This window comes from Peromyscus californicus, unplaced genomic scaffold (assembly GCF_007827085.1).
Source record: "Peromyscus californicus insignis strain IS unplaced genomic scaffold, ASM782708v3 Scaffold_12__1_contigs__length_115047231, whole genome shotgun sequence".
NCBI classification, from domain to species: Eukaryota; Metazoa; Chordata; class Mammalia; order Rodentia; family Cricetidae; genus Peromyscus; species Peromyscus californicus.
In genome coordinates this window covers 85,154,589-85,179,481 of record NW_026294413.1, presented here as the reverse complement: position 1 = coordinate 85,179,481, position 24,893 = coordinate 85,154,589, and the positions used below count along the sequence as shown (strand labels likewise).

The 24,893-nt window shown below is 48.1% G+C and overlaps 1 non-coding gene across 1 annotated transcript; it reads right to left on the bottom strand.

The window, feature by feature from the left end:
* Positions 1-271: 271 nt before the first annotated feature.
* Positions 272-435, bottom strand: LOC128108108 (U1 spliceosomal RNA). Its single transcript, XR_008217320.1, has one exon. It is a non-coding gene; the product is annotated as a U1 spliceosomal RNA (small nuclear RNA).
* Positions 436-24,893: the final 24,458 nt, after the last annotated feature.

Here is a 24,893-nt window from a genome sequence, read left to right as displayed (position 1 = left end):
ATTGGTTTTTTCCCCTTTAAAACTTGAACAAATTGGAGGTTGGGGATGCTTTCCACTCTGCCTGGGACAGCCCCACATGGATTGAATAAAGGCTCCATATAATTTGACTTCTTCAAGCCTCTTGGGTGGGTTTTTTTCCTTCAGTACGGACTCCATAACAGAGGGTTTGTCTTTTGCTGTCCAGTGCACTCCCACTGTCAACAAGGTACCGTGGTAAGGAAGCAAAGAACAAACAGATCTTGAGTGACCTGTGTTTTTTTTTCTTTTTTTGTAGGGGAGAGCGCGAACGCAGTCCCCCACTACCACAAATTATGCAGTCGAGTTTCCCGCATTTGGGGAAATTGCAGGGGTCAGAACATCCGGAGTGCAATGGATAAGCCTCGCCCCGGGAAAACCACCTTCGTGATCATGGTATCTCCCCTGCTAAGTAAGTATGTGACCTGTATTCTTTTTTTTTTTTCTTTTCGAGACAGGGTTTCTCTGTGTAGCTTTGCGCCTTTCCTGGAACTCGCTTTGGAGACCAGGCTGGCCTCGAACTCACAGAGATCCGCCTGGCTCTGCCTCCCGAGTGCTGGGATTAAAGGCGTGCGCCACCACCGCCCGGCCGTGACGTGTATTCTTGTACCCAGACTTCCCTGCACGATGGCCTTGTTACCATCTCCAGGCTTCACTGCCTTCTCCCAAAATGGCTTATCCAGCTGTCTTAGGGTTTCTATTGCTGCTGTGAAACACCATGACCAAATAGCAAGTTGGGGAGGAAGGGGTTTATTTGGTTTACACCTCCATATCACTGTTTATCATTCAAGGAAGTCAGAACAGGATCCTGGAGGCAGGAGCTGATGCAGAGGCCGTGGAGGGGTGCTGCTTACTGGCTTGCTTCTCCTGGCTTGCTCAACCTGCTTTCTTATAGAACCCAGAACCAGCAGCCCAGAGGTAGCCCCAGGCACCATAGGCTAGGCCTTTTCCCCATTGATCACTAAATGAGAAAATGCCTTACAGCTGGGTCTCATGGAGACATTTCTTCAGCTGAGGCTCCTTCCTCCCTGGTGACTCTAGCTTGGGCCAAGTTGACACACAAAACCAACCAGTACACTGACCATTTAGCACTTTCAGGGGCTGACTGTGGACAAATTTGGATTTAGATTTTTGGTTCTGCCATTGTGAGGGCCCAACACCTTCTCAGCCTCAGTTTATCTTATGTGTGAAGCCAGAACAACACCAACATCTGGGAACTTACTGTCTAGTAGGTTAAACGAAAGACGTAGAAAGCACTCAACGTAACCATGGGCACAAAGTATACAGTTATGACTACCAGAGAGATAATGCAAGGTGGGAAGCGTGCATAAGGTCCCACTACGTCTCCTTTTGCTTGGTAAAGGGTACATGGTACAGCGATGAGGTAAATTCCAGGAAGGCTGAGCTAAAGTGGAAGAGTTCTATAGTTGATTAATGATGTCTGTCATAAGTCTGGGGCAGAGGGAGAGGTGAGGAAGAAGCCCACCCAGGCTACATCCATGCTGAGCCATCATTTATACCACATTTACTCATGTAACTGGCTTGCCAGGAATGAAGATATTCCCAAGAGACGCTTGCAACTCTCAATCTGAGGATCAGACCATTGAAACAGTGGACCTCAGACAGTTTCCCAGGAATATCTCAGAAAGGGAATACAATTTGTCAGTCTACCTTGCGGGATGAGACTGGATCCTGAACGATGATTGGTCAAGGGTGGCCTGGACCACACCTTGGTGGGACTGCCAAGTTATCTCTTGCCTGGAAGATGGACTGGTAGGGACGTTGCTGGATCGCTTTGCCCCTTTTCTCTTGGTGCCACACTGAGCGAGTCTTTTTCTGTTTTCCACTATTAAGATGGTTCTTTTTAAAAACTTTATTACTTTGTGTATGTGTGTGTCAACACACTGTGGTGTCCACTCAGAGGTCTGACGCATTGGATCCTCTTGGAACTGGAGATACGGGAGGTTGTGAGTTGCCTGATATGGATACTGGGTAGCAACCTCCAGTCCTCTGAAAGAGAAGTGCACTTTTAACAGCTCAGTCATCTTGCCACACCCTAATTGGGCTCCTTTCTTTGGTTTATTAAGGACAGGTGGCAGAACCTGGCTTGGGGCACAGGTTGACCCCCAAGTTCTGTAATACTAAGGTCCGCCGTCTAAAACGGGCTCCTTCCCATGCTTAGTGTTTTCAGCAGAGGCTCCAGACGCAGCCGCAGCCGCCTTCCCTGCAGCAGGCTCCTACTTCTCTCCTGCCGATGCCTGCAGTGGAGAGGAGCCGGGAGCCGGGAAAGTTACATGCTGCCCTCTGCTGGTCACTTTCCGTATAGCAGCATCTTACATAGTTCACATCTTGTTTAAACTCAGGCAATTTTTCTGCTCCAGCTGAGGCCTTGTCCCGCGAGGCATTTTTTTTTTTTAAATTAAAAACACATTCACCAACATGCTTTCATTCGTTTGTTAGTATTTTTAATTTATTCTGTAAAACATGTTTATTTTTGGTGTGTTTTCTATTGTTTTGTCTTTCCTATGATTGCAGGAGATGTTAAAATCTATTCTACACCCTGTCCCCCCCTTCCCCCCCAAACAGGGCTTCTCTATGTAACAGGCCTGGCTATCCTGGAACTCACTTTGTAGACCAGGCTGGCCTCGAACTCGCAGAGATTTGTCTGCCTCTGCCTCTGGAGTGTTGGGACTAAAGATGTGCGCCACCACGCCTGGCTCTTTCACACACTTTACCATTTCTGTGCATTGTAATTTTTTTCCTTCTGCAGCCTACCTTTTCAATTTCCCAAACAGCTGCTCCTCCAGTATGACGAGGCTGCATCAGACGGTTAACTGGGGTGTAATGCTGTCGAGTAAACATGCATCTGTGAGCCGGGCGGTGGTGGCGCACGCCTTTAATCCCAGCACTCGGGAGGCAGACGCAGGAGGATCTCTGTGAGTTCGAGGCCAGCCTGGTCTACAGAGCGAGTTCCAGGACAGCCAAGACCCCGTTACACAGAGAAACCCTGTCTTGAAAAACAAAAAACAACAAGCAAAAAAGTGTACCTGTGATGGCTAGGGAGATGGCCCATTGCTTAAGAGCACCGGAAGCTCTTGCAGAAGAACCAGGTTAGGTCCTTTTCACCCACATGGCAGCACACAGCCATCTGTAACCCCAGTCTCAGGGTCCTCTTTTGCCCTCCCCAGGAACTGCAGGCACGTGATGCATTCAGCATTCAGATTGGCCCCTTGGGGACCCGCCCAGCGTCCTGACAACATCATTTTACGTCAAGTCCTCTTTAAAAGAAAACCCCTCTCCCTTCTCTCTCTCTCTTCTTTCCTCTCTTGTCCACGATGTAGCATGCGCCTCCTTCCTTCCTTTCCTTCCCTTCTCTCTTTCTCTTCTCCTCTCCTCAGACCCTTCCCGTTTTCTCTCTCTTCCTTTCTCCATTCTGTCCAATAAAACTTTCCACATGGGTGCCGTGTCTGCATGGTGTGAGCGACTTTCCACCATGCCCCCTTGGCTGCCACCCGCAGTGTCTGCATGGCGAGTCTCCCTTACCCGCCCTGGGGCACCTTGGCTCCACCTGCCAAGGCCTCTCTCCTGACATGCACTTACATGCAGACAAAACACTCATACACAGAAAATAAGAAGAAAACAACTCTATATTTCATTACTTATTTATTTTGAGACAGGGTTTCTCTGTGTAGCCCTGGCTGTCCTGGAACTCACTCTGTAGCCCAGGAACTCACAGAGATCCGCCTGCCTCTGCTTCTCCAAGTGCTGGGATTAAAAGCGTGGGCCGCCGCCGCCGCCGCCGCCGCCGCCGCCGCCCACAGCATGTTTTTCCTGGATCTCAGACATTCTAGACAAGTATTCAACCCTGAACTTCATCCCCACCCCTGGAAAGAGTCAGCCCACAAACTTTTTGTTGTTTTAGTTTCCTGTGCGTGTGCGTGTGTGTGTGTGTGTGTGTGTGTGTGTGCATGCGTGCGTGTGTGTGTGTGTGTGTGTGTGTGTGTGTGTGTGTGTGGTGCAGGGATGTTATTCCATAGGGGCCATCTACTTTTTTATTATTATTATTATTATTATTATTATTATTATTATTATTATTATTATTATTATTTAGGTAGATTCTCTCACTGGGACCTGGAACTAGGCTAGGCTGGCTGGCCCTGAGCCCCATCTGTCCTCCACACCCGGCTTACACAGTGCTGGGCTTGGACCCAGAGCTTTACACATCCGAGGCAAGCACTCTACTTAACTGAGCTGCATCTCTAGCCCCATTTTCTCTTTCACTATAGGCCCGGTGCCACACTTTTTAACAAGTGTGTGTGTGCACACTCATTCATGTGTGGGGGCGGTGCAGACACGAGCGCTGGTGTGTGCTTGCAAGTCACGTGCGGAGGTCGGAAGTTAGAGGACCTCCTTGGGAGTTAGTCCTCAGGTCCCTTTCCCATTCTGTTGGAGACAGGGTTTTTCTAACTATGTATTTTCAAGAACTCTCTTTTTAGGTGGTAGGTAGTCTGTTGAGTGAGAAACGACCCCCATAGGCTTGGGCATCTGAGTACTTGGACCCCAGGGTAGCGCGGTTTGGGAAGGGCATGGAGCCTCGCTGGAGGAAGTCCCTCATTGGGGGGTGGGCTTTGAGGGGTCTCAGTCCCGCACCATTCTCTGCTTCCTGTGTGTGGCTGAGATGTGATCGATCCACTTCCTGATCCCCCACCATATGAACATCTATGCTTCGGAACTTGCTTTTGTTCATGGCATTTTGTCAGAGCAGCCAGAAAGTAACGAATACCGGTGGATCCCGAGCTCCAATTGCTAGGACGCTCATGCTTTGGCTTTCCGTCCTCCTCTCCGTGTGCACACAGCCGATGTACAAATGTTTCAGGAAGTTGTGCATGCAGAATTTCAGAAGCCGTCACAAATGTCAGGCCACCACTCTTCCACTAAGCTCCACCCCTCGGTGCTAGGTTCTTCTTTTTTTTTTTTCTTCTTTGATTTTTTTTTTTTTTTTTTTTTTTGGTTTTTCAAGACAGGGTTTCTCTGGGTAGCTTTGCGCCTTTCCTGGAACTCACTTTGTAGATCAGGCTGGCCTCGAACTCACAGAGATCCTCCTGCCTCTGCCTCCTGAGGGCTGGGATTAAAGGCATGTGCCACCAACTGCCCGGCTGTTTTTTGATCTCATACAACCCAGGTCGGTCTTAAGCTCACTATGTAGCTGAGGGTGTCCTTGAACTTTTGATGCTTCTGCCTCCACCTCCAGAGTGCTATTATCCCAGGTATGGTAGAAGCAGAATCAATTCGAAGTTAGCCATTGCTTTCTTTTTATTGAAGTTCAGTATTGTATTAGTTACTTTCCTCCTGCTGTGATGAAACACCGTGACCAAGGCATTTTATAGAAGAGATGGTTTGTTTGGGGCTTACGGTTCCAGAGGGGTTAGAGCCCAGCATGGCAGAGCAGAGAGGCATGGTAACACATGGCAGACACGGTGGCAAGCAGCTGAAGGTTCACATCTGGAACTACAGGTGTAAAGCAGGGACAGCAAACCGAACTGGCGAGTCCTAAAGCTCTCAGAGCCTGCTCCAGGAGACATACTTCTTCCAGCAAAGCCACACCTCCTGAACCTACGCAAGCACCACCCACGGGGGACCAAGTGTTCAAATGCCCAAGACTGTGGGGGACACGTCATCTGAACCACCACAAGTCACCTTGAAAAAGCTGCTAGATCTACCAGGTTTCTGAAGAGGCCATCTGTCGTCTTACTGCAAGAAAACTTTTTTTTTTAATTAAAATAAACAGCAGTGATGACTTTAATCAATTTTAACAGCAGAGAGAAGTTAAAAGCAAAAAGACACTAAAATACATTTAAGCATTTTTATTATTCTTGTGCATATATGTGTGTATGATGTATGTATGCAAGTTCGGACACAGGCATGCGCTACCACACGTGTGGAAATCAGATGACAACTTCTGTGGGTCCAGAATGGGATCCAGGACTCAAACTGAGGTCATCAGGCTTGCACAAAAGTGTTTTGCTCTCGGAGCCATCTTATTCCCCATCCCCCCCACCCCCCACCCCCACACCACCACCACCACCAGATGTAACTCCTTAGGTGTTTCTTGTCATCTACTCAGGATTTTAAACAACAGGCTCTCCCTGCTACTCAACTCTGAACTACAAGGATTAAGGCTTCCCCCCTACTCCGCCCATCCATAGTTCGAGACCGTCCATATATTCTCCCATTATATTGATACCCACTGTTTTTCCAGATTTACATTTTGTGGGAACATTCCAAGTGTCACTCACAGCTACATTGAAAGTTTACAATAATTACTTTCCTTATTACGCTCAACTGAGAACCTTCCTAAGAGTACTTTTTAATTCATTGACTGTATTTTTTTTTACATATTTAGCAATTTTAAAAAGCATCTATTTTTATTTTAGGTGTGTGGGTGTTTTGCCTGTGTGTATGTCTGTGCATCACATGTATGCAGTGCCCACAGAGGCCAGAAGAGGGTGAGAGATCCCTTGAAATTGGAGTTACTAACAGTTGTGAGCTGCCCTGTGGGTGCTGGGAACCAAACCTGGGTCCTCAGTGAGAGCAGCCGGTGCTTTTAAGTGCTGCCTCATCATCTCTCCAGTCCCATATTCGTGGCTTTTCTCTCCAGCTTCTGCTAAGGTTTTACACCTCCAGATAGGGAATATACTGATTTCCTTCCCAGGTGCTACTTCTGGACTGTCGTCCAAGTCCTGGAGGCCCGCCTGCCTCTGCCTCCGGAAGTGCTGAGATGAAAGGCGTGTGCCACCGTGCCTGGCCTCAGGAAACCCTTAGCTGCAGAGTCCTCTCTCCAGCCCCCGGAGTATCTGTTGATAGGTTATGTGCTTCGCTTGAAGTTTCACTTGTCAGTGAACGAGGCAAGTTCTTCTTCCTCTAGACATTTGTCCTGAGTTCTCTGAGGAGGAGGGCAGAGCTGTGTTCCAGGACAGCTGGAGCCCTCCTCCCTGTGACACAGGGCTGTGCAGCTGAGTTATTTCAGACCAGCACCGCTTGGCAATTGCGAGGCTCTTCGAATCTCACAGCCCAAGCCTGCCCCACAGACGGTAGACTCCACGCAAGAATGGCATTGGTACCTACAGTGTGTGTGCATACACACACACACACACACACACACACACACACACACACACACACACCCCTACCCCTTCAGGGGCTGGGGAAATAGCTCAGTAGGTAAAGTGTTTGCTCTTTAAACATGAGGATCTGAGTTCAGTCTCCAGAACCCATGTGACATGCCAGGCGTGGTGGCGCACACTTGTAATCCCAGTGCTTCAGAGATGGAAACAGGAGCATCCCTGGGGCTTGCTGGCTAGCCAGACTAACATAGTGGGCAAGTTCCAGGATGGGGAGAGACATGATCTCAACCAAACAAACAAAAAAACCAAGGTAGACCATGCCTAAGGGATGACACCTGAGGTTGTTCTCTGTTCTACACACATGCACATGCACACATGAACATACACAAATAAACACACACAAACACATGAACACACACACATGAATACACACAAACACACATGAACACACACACACACAATTTAACTTACAATGACACCAAAGAGAAGCTAATATTTAGAGTTACATTTAGTAATGGAAAAGACTCCCTGTGTGCTGGACATGGGAGATTGAGCATGGTCAGGAGGTCAGTCCTCCTAACACGACCTGTGGATTGAATGCAGTCACTACCAAAGTCTCATGAACGTTGTTCTTTCCAGGGATCCACAAATACATCCTAAAATCCCTCCCTCAAGTCAAGGTGCTCAGCACAGCCACACCAGGCTTGCAAAAGAACAAAGACAGAGGAGTCATGCTGTCCAACGTCAAAGTACAAAGCCGCAGGAAGCAGGACCATATGATGTGGATGTAAAGACAGACACAGAAATCAGGACAGCAGGACCTGCTCATGGATGTAATCCATTTTTGATAAGGGGGTCAAGAAAATTCAATGAGGAAAGAGCTAACTTTTCAACAAACGATGTTGGTATAACTAGTTAGCTGCGTCCACAGTGAACACGCTGACTATTCCTCACACCATCTAGAGACCCTGACCTGAAATCAATGTCATTCTTAAATGCAAAGACAAAACTTAGAACTCACAGAAGGCAACACAGAGGTAAGACCTTCATGAGCAGGGGTTGGGGTCTGGTAAAACCATAAAGGTAATGATAGGACAACGTAAATGATAGAACACCAAAAGTAAGTCAACCAAAGAAAAACAAACAAATAGGAATAGATAGAAATGTAAGACTTTTATTCCCCAAGGGCTACCATCTGTAATGGGAACTATCACATCGGATATGAGAAAAGCTGGCAAACCACACAATGTACAAAGGACATTGTGATAATGAACACTGATTGTCAGCCTTACGAGAGCTAGAATTACCTAGGACACAACATTCCGGGTGTGTCTGTAAAGAACCTTCTAGTTTGGGTTCATTGAAGTGGGACGATCCACCCTGAACGTGGGTGAGACTATTCCATGGATTGGAGCCCTGGATGGAATGAAAAGGTAGGGAGGTCAAATCCAGATAAGCAACAGCCTCCATCCTTTTCTGTTTCCTAAGTGTGCACACCATATGACCAGCCATTTCACATTCCTGTCACCCTGCCTTCCCTCACAATGACAGACCGGGAGACTCAGACCAGGAGACAAAAGAATCCTCCCTTTCTTAGCTGCTCTCCTCAGGTGTTTTGCTACAACAACAAGAAAAGTAACAATACACTTAGAATGTGGCGCATCTTTGTTACAGCAACCTCACGGTGCCTTGACTTACACAGGGCTTATGGCTCTGGACTGGATGAATGAATAGAGGTACCCATTGATGGGGTACTGGACACACTGATGAATGGTGTACTGGTTCTGTTTTTTCCCCGAGGTCTGAACGACTACTTCACCCTAAACTACTCTGGAAAATGGATTATTTAGAAGGATTTAAAAAATGCTGGGTGGAAAGGGACTGGAGAAAGGGCTCAGCTATTAAGAGCACTGTCTGCTCTTTCTGAGCATGAGGATTTTTGCCATCTGCAACTTCAGTTCCGGAAATCTGGAGCCCTCTTCTGGCTTCCATGGACAATGCATGCACACATTAAAACTATCTGTAGGCAGGATTGCACAACGCTCATCAGCGTCTCAAAGCCATTCTTTTGTTTGTTTACATTGTTATTTTAAGGCTTCTATTAGAACTGTGTCTTCTACGCCTTATTTGTTGTTGTTATTAAGGATTTTGGGGTATGTGTGTGCGTGAACCCATAATGCACTTTTAAATCTTCGTCTTCTAGAAGCAGATAACACTCCAAACCCAGTTTCTTCGTTGAATGTAGCATGAAGGTATCTTAATTGTTATGCAGGATGGATGGGAACAAAGATTCCTTAATTCTTAGGAAATTCTAATGTCCTTTCTTCTCCCTCTCTGGGAACAGAGAATAAAGTTGCTGTCAGCAAAGGATCTCATAGGAAGACTCACCCAACTCCGTGGGGTCACAGAGGCAGGTCTGGAGAGCTCAGTCAGATTTGGCAGCCTGGTATTTTACCATGTGTAAGCTTGTGTGCTGTATGTAATGATGATGAGTGTTTGTGATGTTTTGTGTGTGTGTGTGTATGTGTGGTTGTATGTTTTACACGCTTATGTGTGTTTGAGCATGTTCTGGGATGTGATGGACTGTGTATGTGGGTGTGCAATGATTCTGTGTACTATGGAGTGTGTGTGTAATATGTGTGATTCAAGATGACTCATGTCTGTGAGTGCCTGGGAATCCTTCTGAGTCATGAGGGGGTGTTGTGGTGTGAGCAGGTGGATGAGGGACAGGTGAGTCTGTGTAGCTTTATAAGAGAGCAGAGGTTTCCCTTGCTGCCATTCTTTCAGAGATGCCTGTCTGGACCCACGCTTTCCTGTTTCAGTCCCTCTCTGCCCATCACACTCCTGGGGCCCCACGCTGTTCTTCTGGGATTTGTTGTTTTACTGAGACCAAAGTCTCACACACGCTAGACAAGCACCCACCCCCAGCCTCAGCCTCCTTTAAACATTTTATTTGTTTATTTGTGTGTGTAGGAGAGTACTGTACATTTCAGTACAAGTAAAATACCACCACAGAGTACCATGCCGGCGGAGGGTATAAGAGCTCCTGGGAGTCAGTTCTCTCCTGCCACCTTGTGGAGGCTGGGGATTGAACACTGGTAGTCGGGCTTGGCTGCAAGTGCCTTACCCACTGGGCCATCTTACCGGCTCTCTTTTCTCTCCTTTCTAGCACTCACTATTCACCATCTAGCATTCTGTAGGCTTCCTCTCCTTTGCACATGTCACGTTTCTCTAGAGCTCAGACTCCAGGAAGGCAGACGCTTCTCTCTCTTCTCCATGTGCCTAGAAGGGGCTAAAAAACGATATGCAGGGACAGGAGGGGCCTAGCACCAGATGCTAAAGGCCAGTCAGAGCCAGGGAAAGCATAGATGACGAAGACTGGGAGGTCCTGTCAGTTCTCCACTGCCTGATGGGAAGACACCCCTGTGGGTACGAGGGACAGAGCGTGGAAGAATGTGCAGTTTGTGGGGGACAGAGCTGCTGGCCAGGGATGCACTTAATTTAGCCTAAGTCTGGCAAGGCCAGGGCAGATTAATGCAAATCAGGTGCAGCCCTTTTCTCTGGAGAAGCTGGGAGCCAGGATTTGGCTCAAGTGTATTGCTGGCCAAAGGGGCCTAGGCCAGGCCCGGAGTGGGTGGAAGTAAACACGTCCCTGGACTGAACAACTTTCTTTTAAGGAGAGGGAAAGAGCTAGAGTCATCTAATTGGACTCAAGGAGCCAAAAGGGTTGGTGTGTTCATTTTCTTTCAGTACAGAGTGCCACAGCCTGCAAGCTCCTTTCACAGATGATCTCATGTTGGCCATCAGCACCTGTTGGGCAACACAGGTGAGCGTTTTATAGCAGAAGAGAGGGAGGCAGAAAGACCTGTGGGAGTAGCTGTTGGCACCCAGGTGGAAGCCGGGGCCCAGGGCCAGCACCAGCTCTTCCCTCACACTCCCCAGATACCTGATGGGAGTCTACTTCCTGTAGAAGGGTTGATGAGGCCACCAAGGAACCAGACAGCCTCTTTGAGCTGCCCCCAGGCCCATGTTGGTTTCAGGAAAAAAAAAAAAAAGAACCCATGCTGGGACCAGAGTACCAGGTTTGAGTCCCACTCTGTTGCATATTGAGCAAACCACCGCTGTTCCTTGGGACTCAGTTTCCCCATCTAGACAAGCCTGTCCAGCTGATGGCACTCAGAGCCTTGAGCATGACTAGGTTTTGTTCACTATCAGCGTCTACCGTCAGTCAGGAACTTCCAGGAGCTTCTGTGGGGAGCTTGCTCTCCTCCTTCTTCTGCCTGCCCTTTTCCTTCACTTCTGTCCTGGGTCTTTGGGGCAGAATAGAAGACAGCCCAGAGGCTCTTCAAGGTTACTGCCGAGCAGCGGCTCCAGTAAACACCATGGCAGCCGTAGCAGCTGCCTGCACAGGTCCCATCAGAGGCCTGGCGGTGCGTGGTTAGGCGATTCTGTTCAAGGGTTGAACAAATATATCTATATATCTATATATCTATATATCTATATCTATATCTATATCTATATCTATATCTATATCTATATCTATATCTATATCTATATCTATATCTATTCTAGAGTCTCAGACTTTCTCTTTCATTAGGCCAACCCTAATGTTCACCAGCCTGAGAACAGGAACAAGGTATGTCCTAGGGCTAGTGAATTGGCTCAGAGGGTAAAGTATGAGGCAAACGGACAGCCCAGTTGATCCCTGGATCCCACACGGTGGAAGGAGAGAACACACGCCCACAAGTTATCTCCTAACCTCCATACACAGGCTGTGGCATGCATGTCCAGCCCCCAGTAAACAAGTAAATGTAAAAAAATTTCTTTCGAAGATGTGGTCAATATGCACAATGGAATGTTTTACAGCCCTGAAAAGGAATAAGGTACAGATACATGATGAAACTAAGTGGACTTGGGGACAGCCCCTCAGTGGGAGAAGCTGGGTACCACAGTCTTACGTTGTGTGTAGAAACTTGTTCATACAGAGCAGAGGGAAGCTGGAGCCACTAGTGGGTAGATGTCCTGGTACCAGCTGTCATGTTCATACTGTCCCTCTCTGTGTGTTCATCTCTCTGTGTCTTTCTCTCCTCAAGTGGCTCATGGCTCTGGTACACCCTGGACTCAGCGTTCTGGTGGGGAATAGCACCGAAGCCCACCTGCTTCTGAGTGGAGAAAGAACACAGACTCAGAGGTCACCCAGGAAGGGTTCCTGTGGTGGCTTTGACTAAACTTTGTCCTGACTCCCTGTGTAAGTCATTTCCTGCTTTGTCTTTTGGCTTGTCAGGTCCCTGTTCGTCAAATGGGAAAGCAAGGTGCTTGAGGATAGAACAAAAAACGTTTTTTCTGTCACAGGCATTCAGGACACAGTAGCGAGTGCAAGAGAATGTGAACGTGAGCATGTAACACCACACACTGTACACACACACACACACCACACACACACACACCACACACACACACACACACCACCACACACACACACACACACACACACACTACACCACACACACACTACACCACACACACACTACACCACACACACACTACACCACACACACACTACACCACACACACACTACACCACACAAACACACACTACACCACACACACACTACACCACAGAGACACACACTACACCACACACATACACACCCCACACACACCACACACATACCCACTACACCACACACACACACACACACACACAACACACACACACACACACACCACACACACACCACACCACACACACACACTCCACCACACACACAGACACACAGACACCACACACACAGACACACAGACACACACACACACACACACACACACACACACACACACATCCCTCTGCTGTGGGAGTGTGATAGTCAGATGCCAGTCCCTTGGGAGACAGACCAGAGGGACACTTGGGATCTGTGAGAAAGCTTATCTGCTTACACCAATAGGTTCCCACCTCAGAGCCGGGTCTTGCTGTTACCATACTGGACAGAAGCTGTCCTGGGAGGCCCAGTCTGCCAAGGGAACATGGAGTTGGCAGAGCACCACAAATCAAAGCTGGGCCCAAGGTTTTTGGCTAAGTGACAAGCAGCGGGAGAGGCCTACAGCCTGAAAGGCCTGTGGAACCCCAGGTATCTGAGACCCCAGGTTTCACAACAACTTGGGTTGAGTGGCTACAGCCTCTGGATTCTTCCCTGATCCCTGCCTGGGCCTGTTGTTCTGCTTCTGATACTCCTGTTGGGGGGGACAGAGGAAAGTCGGAGGTGGGGGGGGGGAGGGCTGGGAGGCCATGCCAACAGCTGTTCCTGGGCTGAGGGCCTGGGAAATCTGAGCCTAGCCACAGGCTGCCTCAGGCAGGAGAAAGGCCACTGCTGAGCGCGAGCCCAGCCTCCCCAGAAGTCCCAGTTAGCTCAGCAGCCTTCCCTGAGCCCTGGACATCTGCAGGCTGGAGTCGGCTTCCCTGTCTCCCAGATCCATGGGGGTGAAGGAGGCAGTGACAGCTGTCTCAGAGCCTGGGCCTCAGAGACGGGCCCAACAATGGCATCGGAGCTGTCTGGCCTCATTCCAGAGAGCCCTTCCCTTTCCCCTTGCTTATGGGCCTGAAGGAGTTGGGACGGGAAGAAAGGAGGAGGAACATGGCGCTTGTGTAGCCCATCAGACACAAGGGCACCTCGGGCACTTCACCTCATTCTTAAAACTCTCTCAAGGCCATCATTATTTGTTGCCTTCATTTAGAAGACAGGATCAGAGAGGTTAAGGAACTTGCCCAGAGTAACCCAGTGGAAGTGTCAAGATAAAAATCCGAGTTAAAACCAGTCTACGCCTGCATCTTGAAGTCCATCTGGAATCCAAAGAACCAGAAGGAGGGAGCAAGTTGCCCTGTTTGCTGACTGAGAGCCTCCGGTGACCCTGGCTGCATCGCTGAGGTGGCATGCTGAGAAGAGAGGCTTTGCAGAGGTAACTGGATGACTGGATGACCCTGTCCAGTTCTTGCTGTGCAACAGATCTGGGAGAAGAGATCAGTTGAGAAGTTAACAGGTAGCAAGTCAGCTGAAAAAAATAACAGAGGCAATTTGGCTTAGAGAAGTCTTTGAGGAAGATGGGTTGTTGCTGGCCTGGAGCAGACTGACTTGCACTGTGGGACCCAGTTTAGTTAGGATAGGTTAGGTTTTGCTGCAATAATAAACAATTCCCATTAGCTCAGGCAACACTTTCCTGTTCCTCCTACTCATTCAGCACAGGTCAGTGCTGGGGTGGGCTGTGCATCCTGCTAGCTCATGGATCCTGGCCAAGTTAAGTTCCATCCAGATGCAGTTGCCCCCAAACTTTGGCAGAGATAAAAAAAAACAAAACTGCACACTGGCTTTTAAAATATCCATTTACTTTTCATTTGTTAAAGGAAGCCACACAGTGTGTTAGCCAGCTTTCATTCATTGGAAAGACATCTGATATAACCAACTTGAAAAACAGTTTTATTTTGGCTTATGGTTGGTTGGCATCATTGCTTTGGGGCCTGGGTTGAGGTAGCATCATGGCAGAAGTATGCTGGAGAAGAGCATAGTACTCACCTCATGTCAGCTGGGAGGAAGGACCAGGGTCCAAATGCCTCCTTCGAGGTCATGCCCTGTCTTAGTTAGGGTTTCTATCGCTGTGAAAAGACATCATGAGCACTTAATTGGAGCTTGCTTATGGTTCAGAGGTTCAGTCAGTTGTCATCATGGCAGGAAGCATGGTGGCATGCAGGCAGACATGGTGCTGGAGAAGGAGCTGAGAGCTTCACATCTGCATCAGCAGGCAACAGGAAGAGAGAGTGACACTGGGCCTGGCTTGAGCTTCTGAAACCTCAGGGCCCACCCCCAGTGACACATTTCCTCCAACAAAGCACAACTACTCCAACAAGGCCACACGCACTCCAACAAGGCCACACCTCCAATAGTGCGACTTCCTATGAGTCTGTGGGAATCCATTTTCATTCAAACCACCACATACCCCAGTGGGACTTTCAACTAGGCCTCACCTATTAAAGATTCCACCACCTCCCAATAGTGCCAAAGGTCACTATCACTTACCAAAACCACACCCAGGGAAATATCTAACTTGATGGTGAAACATAAGCACACACACCCCACCCCCACCTTGCCACTGCCCAGGAGCACATGGGAACGTCTGATGGACAGCAGCAATGACTACCACAGAGGCAAAGGGACAACAGGAAAGGATGGAGGCGGGGAGGCACACTTCAGTATCATCTTCCCAGCAATGTCTATCAACAGAAGCATGTAGGCCAAGGCAGGTGGGTGCATCACAGGCAGATACTAGAATGTTCTCACACTCACTGAGACAGTCAGACTGAGGGCTTGACAGTCAGATGTACTTATGCTCAGACCCTGTTCTTTCTTTTCTTTAATTAAACTTGCTTTTTATCTATTCTTTGTGTCTTTTACATCATGCATCTCAATCCCATTCATTTCCTGTCCTTTTGTATCTGCCCTCTGCCCTTGCAACCTCCCTCCCAAAATAAAACAAAATAAAAAAATTTAAGGGGAAAAAAAAGAGAAAGGCGGGGGGAAGGAAAATCTCTTCATGGAAGCTGTAGTGTGACACAGTGAGTCACACAGTAAGCCTTTCTATCCATGTATCTTTACTTGCAAGTATTCCTTGCAAAGAGTCATTGGTCTGGTTCGAGGCCTCTGGTTTCTGCTATGCATCGATGCTGGGCCCTCCCTGGGACTCCTCTTGGATATCCTGTTCATTGTCTTGTGTCATGGAGATCCTGCAGCTTTGGGTCTGCAGGACCGGCCCCTTCACAGGCTCCCGCAGATCACAGATGGGGTGGATGTTGGGGTGGGTCAAGTCATAAACCCTGGTTCTGGGCCTGGATAGCTGCAGTGTTGGTCATCTGGTCATCTCTCCCCCATCTTCACCACCAGGGTGAGCTCTCCAGCATTGTCCTGGCTAGTTCACCCCTTGCAGTGATGAGCAAGAGACGGGCCAGTTCTTCTGCTTTCGATCCTCAGGGTCGGCTCTCCCACACCTACGTCTTCAGGGCCAGCTCTACTGTGTTGCCTAGGTAAGGTATAGGGGCCACTTTCTGGAGTGCTGCAGCTGGTGAGGGGCAGGGCCAGCTCTCCCGCTCTTACGACCTCAGGGCCAGCTCTCCCGCTCTTACGACCTCAGGGCCAGCTCTCCCACCTGCCTCAGGTGTAGAGAGGCAGGGAGTGGGAGGGAGAGCGGTGTTCTTTCCTAATAGCCGTTGTTCCGTGAAGGTTATTTACCAGCTTTTGGCTCTTCCCTCTTTTCCATAGTGTGGGAGTGAGAAATCCAGCATAAACGAGATAATATGAAAATGCCCGAACGGTGCCTGACACCTGACAAGCCCTCTGCAAGCCCATTGTCCTTCTTGTTGTTCCCATCTCTACCACAGATCCTGTGACCTGCCCCTCCCAGAATCCTTGGCAGCATCCCTCCCTCAGCCTCTCACATCCCTAAGACATTAGTCAGCAGCCAGGGCAAAGCAGGGCAAGGAGAAATTTGCACGCTGACCAAGGCCACTAACTTTTCTACGCTGCTGCCCCATGGCCTGATAAGGTTGGGATCTTCTCTACACGGCCTTTCACCCCTCACCCACCTCATCCCCACATGTTCCTCTCTCCCCGCGTTCCAGACAACTGCAAACCGGCTACCTTTCTTCGCTTATCTTCCCTGACAGAGATTGATCCAATTCCCACCCCTGTGCTTTGGCCATTTAAATGGAGCCTTTCTGCAAGAGCCTGTCTGCCGCAAACTGCTGTGTTTGTGGCAGATTCTGATGGGAGGTCTCCCCTCCCCAAACAGGCCACCCCGTCCCTACTGTTTGCTTCTTGTCACTCTGGCAGACTTCTCTGCTTGCAAATGTGGACAGAGTCCCTGGGCTCTTTTCACTTTCTGTCCATGCCCTGACTCTCCCCATAGACTTGAAGATGACCATTTGGGAGCCGTGAAGAAGAGCTGTGGTGTGGTGGGCCAAAAAAAATGGGGGCCGCGGTAGCACAGAGGAAGGGCAGGACTTAAGGAAGTTTTGGGAGGAGGCAGGCTGAGCCCAGCTCTTGCTTATCTCCCTAGAAGAGGGTTCTCCAGTCACCGCAGGTCGGTGAGCTTGGCCTGCAGTACCGGCTCTGGACAGTAGGGGAGGACCAGCGTCTATGCTGGGGTCACTTAGCCAGGCGGAGGCCGGTGGGTTTAGCCCCCTCTCCTTAGGTCCATTTGAGCCGCAGGGGACAGCAGGGTTCTGGGTTCTCAGCTCAGCTCTCCCCACGCTCTAGGAGGCTCTTGTCCAAAAGGGCTGTTGGAACTGCATCTTCCACCTCTCCTCCCTGGAACTGCCTCAGGGCGTGGCCTCTAGGGCCCTTGCAAAGAAATCTGCATATTTAACACTCAGAGTTTGTGTGTCTCCTGACAGGATAGCCTGACAACCTCAGAATCAAGGCTGTCCATGATCTCAGCCTTTGGTACCGCTCTACCCTCTTTCTCATATGTATGGCAAGTAAAGGGTCTGCCATTTGGGTGAGTTCTAGCAATCTCTGGCTCACATCAGGGTTAAATGCCCTGTAGTAAGAAGCCTGCATCAGACAGGTAAGCCTAGTATTTCCCCAAATTATTTGACAAGCAAAGGAATCTCCTCATGTTAACACCTTACACCTCACTCAACAGAGTGAGACACTAGTGACCACCTTCAGCTCTGACTTCAGGATTCCCCTCATGGTGCCCCATCATCAGGCCTCAGCACTGCTCAGCTCCCTCAAGAAGGCATCCCAGACCTCAGCAGTACACCTAACCTGGGTCTTCTTGGGGCTCCAGCTTCAGACAGCGCTCCCCTACACATCACTTTTGGTGACTTTTGGTGGCTTTTGATGGTCCAGTTCCAGCCATCTCAGTTAAGGGGCTTACTCTCTCCTCTTATCCTTTTGTTCTTGTGTGCAGCAAAAGCACCAGCCCCCGCAAAGAGGCCCTCCAAGGAATAAACAGACATGGCTCATTTTGTCTCCCAATAGTCCAGCCCACTAGTTCAGTCCCCAGTAGGTGGGCCTTCTCTCCAACCCCCCCACTCCCAGTTCATCTCGTTCATCAACCCTGTCTGTGGCAGAGCACAGGCATGCTAGACACTGCCTTAGGACCATCTCCACAGCAGCAAAGTGAACACTAGAGGCTCAGAGGGAACTGAAGGCGGCTGCCCCTGAAGTCAGGGTCACCTGGATCTCCATTTACCATCAGCCAGCACAGTGGTTCCAGCGGTTGGGATGTGTCCTTTCAAAGTTCCTCTGTCAGAAATTCAACCCTCAGTCACATGTTCATGGTGTTTGGAGATGGGACATTCAGCAAGTAATTAGGACTAGATGAGATCATGAGGGTGAGGCCTCAGGGCAGCATTCAAGTTTATACTAAGAGGAAGAGAGCCGAAGCCAGCATGGCGGCTGCCTCACCGTGGTGCGCTCTGCCATGGGGGGGCTCACCACGGTGTGCTCTGCCGTGGGGGCGCTCACCACAAAGCCCCCACCAGATTCCAGGACTGTGCTCTGGACTCCTGAGCCAGACTTTAATGCCTAAATGAATAATAAATAACTTTAACAAATGCTTAGACTTTATAAATGAACCTGTTTGGTGTTCCATTATAGTAACAGAAAACAGACCAAGTCAGCCTGCAAGCTCATGGTACATCTGGCCCATATGATAAGTTAGGGTTCTGAGATGCTTGAATATAGGAAGCAGTGAGCATCTGAGGACTGGACAGAGGCTGGATAGTCATCAGTATGGAAAGAGTTACAATATTTAAATATAAATGAAAATAATAATTTTAAGTGTAATGTGCTTGACATTTAATTGGTTGTTTTGGGTATAACTGAGTTTCAAAACAGTCTTGGAAGATAAAGAATTATTTTGATTACAAATGGAAGGTAGCACATTGAGCACATACGCCTGTGAAGAAAACAGACAAAAATGTCCCCAGAAAAATGTAGTTCTGGGCCAGGCGGTTGTTGGTTATGCCGCCGAGCTGCCCCTTGTGGCTGGTCACCGCCCGAGGTGGCCATGCCCGTGGAGGAGCGTGCTGATTGAAAGAATCATAGCCATGGTTACCTTTTTAGAGCTTTATTGGGGGGGGGGGGACAGAGAGAGAGAGAGAGAGAGAGAGAGAGAGGCAAGCGGGGGAGAGGGAGAGAGGGGGACCGACGGGGGAAAGGAGCGCAAAGGAGAGGGGACAGAGAGAGCCCACAGAGGGCTCAACCGCTTTTTTAGGCTGGGAAGCCGGCGAAGGCTAATGACGTAATTAAAGGACGTAAATAAGGACCAAATCCTTACAGCGGTGGTGGCGCTCACCTTTAATTCCAGTACTCTGGAAGTAGAGGCAGGTGAATCTCTGTGAGTTCAAGACCAGCCTGGTCTATAAAGTGAGTTCCAGGACAGCCAGGGCTATTAACACAGAGAAACCTTGCCTTGAAAAACCAAAAAATAAATTAAAAAAGTAGTTCTAAGACACAGAAATTTCGGGGATGGGAATTTAGCTCAGTGGTAGAGCGCTTGCGCAAGGCCCTGGGTTCGGTCCTCAGCTCCGGAAAAACAAACAAACAAAAAAAGATGCAGAAATTTCATAGATTTTTATATCATCCTTAAAAAATAGACGAGTTTAGGAATAAAATGGAATAAAATAACATGGGAGAAATTATAAACTACAAGGAAAACGATAAAGGAAATTTAATTTTAACATTTGTACTAATTACATAATAAATAATATTTACATAAATATAGGAATGTAATATTACTACTAATTTTTGTGTGTGACAAAGTCTTGCTATGTAGTCTAGGTTGACCTTGAACTTGAGACCCTCCTGCGTCAGCGTCCCAAGTACTGTGAACACACATGTTCACCACCATGCCCAACTGTTTTCTATATTTTGAAGCAACATGTAGACAAGCATAGATGCTTAGTTTTCTTAGTAAGGATTAAAGAATCAAATACAAATGTTAATGATCTTAATAACATAACAGTTAAGTGTATAGCTAATGGGACATTCAAGCATAAAAATATAGTTATAATTTTATAACTATAATAATAATTCTAATATAATATAATTATAATAATTATATAATCATATGTTATATAACTAAATGCCATAACAGAATAATTTATTCTAATAATAATAGAATATTTTTATCAATTATTGTTAATAGAACAATTTATTGTTAAAATATAGTTACAATTATATAACTTATAATTATATAACTATAACAATTGTATAACATATAATATATTATAGTAATTATATATATTATATATTATATATTATATGACTATAATAAAATACATATTTTTTTGAAACAGGGTTTCTCTGTGTAGTTTTTTGGTGCCTGTATTGGATCTCACTCTGTAGACCAAGTTGGCCTCGAACTCACAGAGATCCACCTGGCTCTGCCTTCCAAGTGCTGGGATTAAAGGCATGGGCCACCACTGCCCAGCAATAATAAAATAATTTATTAGACAAAAAAAAAATAAGAAAATTGGGGGCTGGGGAGATGGCTCAGTAGTGAAGAGCACTTGTTGCGTAACTATGAGGACTTGATGACCAGAGTTTGGGTCCCAGCACCTCTGTCACAAGTTAGGTATCCTGTGCATAACTGCAATCCCAGCTCCAGACAGGCAGAACACCAGAGAATTGCTGAAGCTTGCTGGTCTCCTGCCTAATGGAAACCCAAGCCCCAGGCTCAGGAGACACCCTGCCTCAAGTTAATAGGCAGAGAGTGATAAAGGAAGACAGTCATGCCCTCTTCTGGCCTCTGCACATGCATGCATGGGCACACACACACACACACACACACACACACACACACACACACACACTTGTGCACACATGCGCACACAAAAATAAATAAATAAATCTTTTTGCTTGTTTGTTTTGTTTTTCAAGACAGGGTTTCTCTGTGTAACCCTAACTGTCCTGGAACTCACTTTGTAGACCAGGCTGGCCTCAAACTCACAGAAATCTGCCTGCTTTGGTCTCTGGAGTACTGGGATTCAAGGTGTGTGTGCCCCCCACTCCCGCTACCTGGCTAAATAAATGAATTTTAAAAACAAAAAAGAAAAGGCAAAGGAATTAATAGCTTAATTCTCATTAGGGGTTTTTGAGATACCGACAAGAGATAATAATTTTAAAAAAGTAAATAGAAATACAAGTATATTGTTAAGCTGTCCAAACACAGCTGATAGTGTAGAAGAGACGGACACATGGGTGACGGAGCATGTGATGGAGCACGTGATGGAACACAGAGGAGAAGGGAAAGGCATTTATACGAGCTAAATTCTCACTTTCGCTTCCTGAAACTGGAGAATCAAGGCTGGATCCAGTTGGGGAGCCAACTTGGTGGGCAAAGCGCTTGCAGGCATGAGGGCTTGGATCTTCCTCAACATAGAAACCGGTTGCGGTGATATGTGTCTGTGACCTCAGCACGGGATGAGGAGACAGGTGGATCTCAGAAGCTTCTGAGCCAGCCAGTGTGACGGAAATGGCCAACTCCACCTTCAGTGAGAGACCCTACCTCAAAAAACAAGGTGTAGAAACAACTGAGGAAGACGCCCATATGTCAGCCTTTGTCCTCCCCATGCTCACACACAGGCAGGTGGACCGGCACTCCACCCCCTGAGGAATTGAATCCACAAGCATTCTATTCAGATTGATGGAGGCCAACTGCCCAAATAAGTAAAACTACAAATGGTCAGAATAAGTGACCCGGCAGAAGTGAAACGATGGATAGTGAGATTTGCTCAAGAAACAAGTTCCTCAACATGAACATGTACGACATGGAGTGGGGTGCGGGGGAGAGTGGAGAGACGGCTCAGCAGTTCAGAGTGTCTTCTGCTCTTCCAGAGGACCTGAATTTGGTTCCTAACCCCTATATCTTTTAGCTTACAACCTCCTGTAACTCCATCTCCAGGGGATCTGATGCCCTCTTCTGGCTTCATTGGACACCTTCACTCATGTGCACATAACACACACACACACACACACACACACACACACACACACACACACCCCTGAGTAAATAATTTTTTAAGGAAAATACAGTGTAGGGACTGGGGGAGATGACCACACAGTGAGTGAAGTGCTTTCTGTCCAAGCATAAGGCTAGACTCCGGATCTCCAGCATCCATTTCAATTCCAGCAGATGAGGCCGCCTGCCGTTGATCCCAGTGCTCAGGAAGCAGAGACAGGGAGTTTCCAGAACAAGCTGTCTAGCTAGACTATCGGAACTATCTCACTCTGAAGAGACAAGTAAGACATCCTGGTTCAACATATAAAGGTGGAAATTGAGCCGGGCGGTGGTGGCGCACGCCTTTAATGCCAGCACTCGGGAGGCAGAGGCAGGAGGATCTCTGTGAGTTCGAGGCCAGCCTGGGCTACAGAGTGAGTTCCAGGAAAGGCACCAAAACTACACAGAGAAACCCTGTCTTGAAAAACCAAAAAAAAAAAAAAAAGGTGGAAATTGATTCCAGAAGAGATTAATGTGTCAACCTTTTGCCCCCACCCCACCCCGCACACCTTGCACATATACATATACAAAAAAGAAAATACAATGTAATGCACTGTTTTCCTGGGGTTGGTTTGTTTGTTTGTTTTTTTTAGATTTAATAATGATTATCCATCCCTATCAGAGAGACGAAGAGGCTGAGGTTAGGAGACTGAGGTCACAAAACTTGGGGTAGGAAGGGCCAGGTGATGCCCCACACGACCCCAAGAGCCCTTCTCTTACTCCCGTGACTCACCATCACTCAGCCACTTTACCTTGGCAACTGCTATATTCTCTGCCCAGTGGGTCCCTCACAACGCCTTTCCCTGGCCCGTGCCCCCCATTTTTTTACAAAGAAGACTGGAGTCAAGTACTCCATGCCTATGTCTCCCCCACAGTATCATTGGCGTATCCATCTTACCGTCTCATTTGCTAGACTGAACTCCTCAAAGAGAAGTCTGCGTGTGGCCACCCAAGCCCTGGCCACCAGGTTGGCGGTATGTGAACGGTGACGGGATGGAGTGTGCACGCTTCAGAGGATGCTAAGCTGCTGGATTGGTGGCCAGAGGACCAAATCCTGGCCACAGGCCTGACAGTTGCGGAGGAGGCTGCTCTATCAGGTCCAAACTCATCCCTAAGGGACACTCCCATCCCTGGCCCGTGGTGTACTCTGCCACCCTGGGTTTCCTCCCTCATCCTGAAGCTTATCTACAAATCTCAGCGCCCCCCGAGGCATGCTTCCATCTGGGTTGAATTAAATCACTGAAAGACTTATGTCCTGGAGTCAGCAGGGCTGGAAGAAGACTTTCAGAAAGAAACCTGACCTTCCTCCTCAGAGAGCTAACTCAAAAGAAAAACAATGAACTGGTGAGAGCCGTCCAAAGAGGTAGGGAATGTGGGGACCGAATGATGGAGGAGGGCTTTGCTAGCTGTGGAGGTTCTGAGTCCTGGGGCCTCTTTTCTCACCTGGGCAGTATGGGTGGACAGTGGTTCACGCTTTGTGGTGGAGACTGAGTGAGGCAACTGAGAGGAAGTGTGTGCACAGTTGAACAGACAAATCCTTACTGCCTGACAACAAACCCAGCTACCTGCCTGTGCCCCACCCCCACCCCCGCAGGAGGCAACCACTCTCAATCCTTTTTAAAACAGTTCTTTTGTGGTTTATCTCCCTATCTCCACTGAAGTAACAAGTTTGCATTACTGCTTTTGAAATTTCCATTTTAAGCTTTGTCAATTGACTTTTTTTTTTTTACAGACAGGGTTTCTCTGTGTAGCTTTGCGCCTTTCCTGGAACTCATTTGGTAGCCCAGGCTGGCCTCAAACTCACAGAGATCCGCCTGGCTCTGCCTCCCGAGTGCTGGGATTAAAGGCGTGCGCCACCACTGCCCGGCCGACTTTTTTTTTTTTTTTTTTAACCATGTGAGATGAAGGGCTGGGCTCTCTCCTCCGTGTCCTCCATCCTTATCCTCTGTCTCTGTCTGTCTCTTACACATGCACTCACATGTAGACACACACACACACACACACACACACACACACACACACACACACACACTTCCTGTGCTTGCCCCCCCTCCCACCCCCCATGACGGTGTCCTAATCCTGGCGAGAGTCACTTTCAGGATTTGCATCTATTATGATTACGTAAACAGTGTCCCTTGCTTAGACACAAGTTTCATCACAGTGCCTTTCTCCTCTCAGCAGCATATTTTTTTTTTTAATTTCTTGTGGAATTAGTAATTATGAGTTTGTTCGATTGGGTTTTGGATTGCTGGGTGAGGTTTGTCCTCCACCCCCCATACACACACACATTGTGTAATCGGTCCTCTCTTAGTGGCATCTGGGAATCCGGCCCTCTCCTCTGAGGTCCCTCCTACCAGCTGGCAGCTGTCCTGATCGCTCCGTGCTCAGCCGGGTCAGCCGCAGGGATCCGCTTTCTCTCTTGTGTTTGAGCTCCGGCTTTCTAGACCCCAATCCTTTCTCTTTCTCAGTTTATAGCCTCATATATTCCTTACTAGTGGTTTTTTTTTTTAAAGCAGTCAATGGGGTAAATATCCAAAGACTACTTTTCCACCCTCAACCTTGATTGATGGCTTGGCTGAGCATGGAGTAAAATTCTACATGGCGAGAACACTCGGGAATGATTTCCTTTCAAACTCTGCACTCCAGCACTTTCTTCTAGGGCTGGCGCTGTGCGCTGCTGGCTGCTTCTGTTGCTAGCCA